We start from the raw sequence: 6,152 nt of genomic DNA, 5'->3' as shown, positions 1-6,152 counted from the left end.
TTTTAGATGGAAGTATTCAGAGAGATGGAGCCCTCTCGGATGTTAGGTATTTATTCTACAATGTTCTTTATCATGTGACAAGAGCATCAGGAGTGTTACAAAGAAGCTCAGTTGACAGGGGCAATGAGTAGCTCTCCTAAATACTTTCAAGAGCAATAACCGGCAGGCAGGCCTAGGCGGCGGAGGCACCGGCAGGCAGGCAAGCCCAGGCAGCAGAGGCATGGGCGTGCAAGCCAAGCGGCGGAGACACCGGCAAACAGACTTGACGAATATGGGATAGTACAAGCATGAAACAGTGAAGCCCACACTGAGAGCAGATCACCCCACTACAATTAAATCAAACCCATTAGATAGCATCGATAGGAGGAGATGGGCAGACGCCAAGTCAAGAATTCACCCAACAATCTGAAAAACAACATGAAAACACCAGAACCCAATGATCTTACAACACAAGGACTTGAACACCCTAACACAGAAGAAGAGGAAAAAATTGACTTTATGAAAGCAATAGAGTCCCTTAAACAACGTGTAAAAAACGCCCTCATAGAAATGGATGAGAAGTATAACAAAAAGTTTGAAGAAATGAGTAAATATGTAAATGATACCCTGGGAAACCAAGAAAAAACAATCAAACAGGTAATGGAAACAGTCCAAGAATTGAAAACTGAAATTGAAGCAAGGAAGAAAACACAAACTGAGGACCAGCTGGATATGGAAAATCTAGGTCAACAAGCAGAGACTACAGAAACAAGCATAATCAATAGAATACAAGATGTAGAAAAAAGAATCTCAGATTCTGAAGACACCATAGAGAAAATAAATGGACTGATCAAAGAAAGCACTAAAACCAACAAATTCTCATCACAAAACATTCAGGAAATATGGGACACAATAAAAAGACCAAACCTAAGAATAATAGGGATAGAAGAAGGAGAAGAGGTATAGCTCAAAGGCCCAAAAAATATTTTTCTCAAAATTATGGAAGAAAACTTTCCCAACATAAAGAAAGATATTCCTTTGAATATTCAAGAAGCATACAGAACAGCAAACAGACTGGATCAAAAAAAAAAAGTCCCCTCGCCATATAATAATCAAAACACAAAATATACAGATTAAAGAAAGAATATTAAGAGCTGCAAAGGAAAAAGGTCAAGTAACTTATAAAGGTAAACCGATCAGACTTACACCTGACTTCTCTATGGAAACCATGAAAGCCAGAAGGTCCTGGATAGAGGTACTACAGCAATTAAGAGACCATGGATGCAAACCCAAACTACTATACCCAGCCAAGCTATCATTCACTATCAATGAAGAAAACAAGACATTCCAGGATAAGAACAAATTTAAACAATACGTAGCCACAAATCAGCCCTACAGAAAGTAATAGAAGGGAAATCACAACCCAAGGAATCCAACATTGCCAACACTGCCTACAATAACTCAGGCATATAGCGACCCTTCAACAGCACAACTCAAAGAAGGGAGACACACAAACTCTTCTACCAAAAGCAATAAGAATAACCGGAGTAAACAACGACTGGTCATTAATATCACTTAATATTAATGGTCTCAATTCACCTATAAAAAGGCACAGGCTAAGAGATTGGATACGAAAAGAGGATCCAACATTCTGCTGTTTGCAAGAGACACATCTCAACTACAAAGACAGGCATCTACTCAGAGTAAAGGGTTGGGAAAAGGTTTTTCAAGCAAATGGTCCTAAGAAAAAAGCAGGTGTGGCCATACTAATTTCGAACAAAACTGACTTCAAACTAAAATCAATCAGAAGAGATCGAGAGGGACACTTTATACTCATAACAGGAACAATTCTGCAGGATGAAGTCTCAATCCTGAATATCTATGCCCCTAATATAAAAGCACCCACTTATGTAAAAGAAATATTGCTAAAACTCAAGGCAGACATCAAATCACACACACTAGTAGTAGGAGACTTAACACACCTCTCTCACCAATGGACAGGTCAATCAGACAGAAAACTAATAGAGAATTAAGAGAATTGTTGGAGGTAATGAAGCAAATGGACTTAATAGACATCTATAGAACACTCCACCCAAATAGGAAAGAATACACCTTCTTCTCTGCAGCTCATGGAACCTTCTTGAAAATTGACCACATACTTGGAAACAAAGGAAACCTCCACAGATACAAAAAAAAAAAAATCAGTGTCCACCTGTGTCTTATCAGATCACCACGGATTAAAGTTAGAAGGCACCAACAATGCTACCCCCAGAAAACCGACAAACTCATGGAAACTGAACAGTCAACTACTGAACCACACCTGGGTCAAAGAAGAAATTAAGAAAGAAATTAAAGTCTTCCTTGAATTTAATGAAAATATAGAGACAACGTACTCAAACCTATGGGACATGATGAAAGCAGTGCTAAGAGGAAAGTTCATAGCACTAAGTGCCCACTTAAAGAAAACAGAGAAAGCATACATTGGGGAGTTAACAGCACACCTGAAAGCTCTAGAAAAAAAAAGAAGCGCCCAGGAGGAGTAGAAGACTGGAAATAATCAAACTGAGGGCAGAAATCAACAAAATAGAAACACAGAAAACAGTCCAAAGAATCAATGAAACAAAAAGTTGGTTCTTGGAGAAAATCAACAAGATCGACAAACCCTTATGCAAACTAATTAAATTACAGAGAGAGAACACGCAAATAAATAAGATCAGAAATGAAAAGGGGGACATAACCACAGACACAGAGGAAATTCAGAGAATCATTAGATCTTACTACAAAAGCCTATATGCCACAAAACTGGAAAATGCAAAAGAAATGGACACTCTTTTAGATAAGTACCACATACCAAACCTAAACCAAGACCAGGTGAATGATCTAAATAGACCTGTTAGTCGCAAAGAATTAGAAATGGTTATCAAAAATCTCCCTTCCAAAAAAAGCCCAGGACCAGATCGTTTCAATGCAGAATTCTACCAGAACTTCCAAGAAGAGCTAATACCTATACTCCTTAATGTATTTCACAATATAGAAACAGAAGAGTCATTGCCAAATTCCTTTTATGAAGCTACAGTTACCCTGATACCAAAACCACACAAAGACCCAACCAAGAAAGAGAATTACAGGCCTATATCACTCATGAACATCGACGCAAAAATTCTCAATAAAATACTGGCAAACCGAATCCAAGAACACATTAGAAAAATTATCCATTATGATCAAGTAGGCTTCATCCCAGAGATGCAGAGCTGGTTCAACATATGCAAATCTATCAGTGTAATCAACCATATAAATAAACTGAAAGAAAAAAAAACATATGATCATTTCATTAGATGCTGAAAAAGCATTTGACAAAATTCAACACCCCTTTATGATAAAGGTCTTGGAGAGATTAGGGATACAAGGGTCATACCTAAATATAATAAAAGCTATTTACAGCAAGCCGACAGCTAACATTAAATTAAACGGAGAAAAACTCAAAGCCATCTCACTAAAATCAGGAACACGACAAGGATGTCCACTCTCTCCATACCTCTTCAATATAGTGCCTGAAGTTCTATCAATAGCAATAAGACAACATAAGGGGATAAGGGGATTCATATTGGAAAGGAAGAAGTTAAGCTTTCGTTATTTGCAGATAATGTGATACATAAGCGACCCCAAAGAACTCCTACAGCTGATAAACACCTTTGGTAATGTGGCAGGTTACAAAATCAACTCCAAAAATTCAGTTGCCTTCCTATACACTAAGGATAAGGAAGCAGAGAGGGAAATGAGAGAAGCATCACCTTTCACGATAGCCACAAATAGCATAAAATATCTTGGGGTAACTCTGACCAAGGAAGTGAAAGATCTATTTGACAAGAACCTTAAGTCTTTGAAGAATGAAATTGAAGAGGACACCAGAAAATGGAAGGATCTCCCTTGCTCTTGGATTGGGAGGATCAACATAGTAAAAATGGCAATTCTACCAAAAGCAATCTATAGATTCAATCCCCATCAAAAACCCATCAAAATTCTTCACAGATCTGGAGAAGATAATAGTCAACTTTATATGGAAAAACAAAAAACCCAGGATAGCCAAAACAATCTTACACAATAAAGGATCGTCTGGAGGCATTACCATCCCTGACTTCAAACTCTATTACAGAGCTACAGTATTGAAAACAGCTTGGTATTGGCATAAAAACAGAGAAGTCGACCAATGGAATCGAACAGAAGACCCTGACTTTAGCCCACAAACCTACGAACACCTGATTTTCGATAAAGGAGCTAAAAGTATACAATGGAAAAAAGAGAATATCTTCAACAAAATATGCTGGCAAAACTGGATGTCAATCTGTAGAAGAATGAAAATAGATCCATATATATCACCATGCACAAAACTCAAGTCCAAATTGATTAAAGACCTCAATATCAGTCCGAACACACTCAACCTGATAGAAGAGAAAGTGGGAAGTACTCTACAACACATGGGCACAGGAGACCACTTTCTACGTATAACCCCAGCAGCACAAACACTAAGGACATCATTGAATAAATGGGACCTCCTGAGACTGAGAAGCTTCTGTAAAGCAAAGGACACTGTCACTAAGACAGAAAGGCAACCCACTGACTGGGAGAAGATCTTCACCAACCCCACAACTGACAAAGGTCTGATCTCCAAAATATATAAAGAACTCAAGAAACTAGACCGTAAAAGGTTAATCAATCCAATTATAAAATGGGGCACTGAGCTGAACAGAGAATTCTCAACAGAAGAAGTTCAAATGGCCAAAAGACACTTAAGATCATGCTCAACTTCCTTAGCGATCAGGGAAATGCAAATCAAGACAACATTAAGATACCATCTTACACCTGTCAGAATGGCTAAAATCAAAAACACCAATGATAGCCTCTGCTGGAGAGGTTGTGGAGAAAGGGGTACACTCATCCATTGCTGGTGGGAATGCAAACTTGTGCAACCACTTTGGAAAGCAGTATGGTGGTTTCTTAGGAAATTCGGGATCAACCTACCCCTGGACCCAGCAATACCACTCTTGGGAATATACCCAAGAGATGCCCTATTATGATACAAAAGTATATGCTCAACTATGTCCATAGCAGCATTGTTTGTAATAGCCAGAACCTGGAAACAACCTAGATGCCCTTCAATGGAAGAATGGATGAAGAAAGTATGGAATATATACATATTAGAGTACTACTCAGCAGTAAAAAACAATGACTTCTTGAATTTTGCATACAAATGGACAGAAATTGAAAACACTATCCTGATTGAGTTAAGCCAGACCCAAAAAGAGGAACATGGGACGTACTCACTCATATTTGGTTTCTAGCCATAAATAAAGGACATTGAGACCATAATTCGTGATCCTAGAGAAGCTAAATAAGAAGGTGAACCCAAAAAAAAAACATATAAGCCTGAATATTAACCTTCATCAGGCGATGAAAGGAGACAGAGACCCACATTGGAGCACGGGACTGAAATCTCACAATCCAAAGGAGGAGCAGAAGGAGAGAGAGCACAAGCAAGGAACTCAGGACCGCGAGGGGTGCACCCACATACTGAGACAATGGGATGTTCTATCAGGAACTCACCAAGGCCAGCTGGCCGGGGTCTGAAAAAGCATGGGACAAAACCGGACTCGCTGAACATAATGGAAAATGAGGATTACTGAGAACTCAAGAACAATGGCAATGGGTTTTTGATCCTATTGCACGTACTGGCTTTGTGGGAACCTAGGTAATTTGGATGCTCACCTTAGTAGACCTGGATGGAGGTGGGTGGTCCTTGGACCTCCCACAGGGCAGGGAACCCTGATTGCTCTTAGGGCTGACGAGGGAGGAAGACTTGATTCGGGGAGGGGGAGGGAAATGGGAGGCAGTGGCGGGGAAGAGGCAGAAATCTTTAATAAATAAATAAATAAATTTAAAAACAAAGAGCAATAAACCTGTAGGTAAGTCAAAAGGAATTTTGTAATTGGCAAATGGAAAAATCTATTAATTTCATATGGTATCTGCCTTGAGTGTTTTCGCATCTTAATTATCCTATGAAATGTCAAGTGTTTCAGGGAAAGTGGTTAAGAACATCATACTTATGTAGGAGGCAAGAGTACTTTATTGTTGGAAGGGAACTCAGAGATTGTCAATTTGCATATGTAGATACTTGA

The sequence above is a fragment of the Chionomys nivalis genome, chromosome 5 (genome assembly GCF_950005125.1).
Source record: "Chionomys nivalis chromosome 5, mChiNiv1.1, whole genome shotgun sequence".
Taxonomy (NCBI): Eukaryota; Metazoa; Chordata; class Mammalia; order Rodentia; family Cricetidae; genus Chionomys; species Chionomys nivalis.
This window is presented reverse-complemented; position numbering follows the sequence as displayed.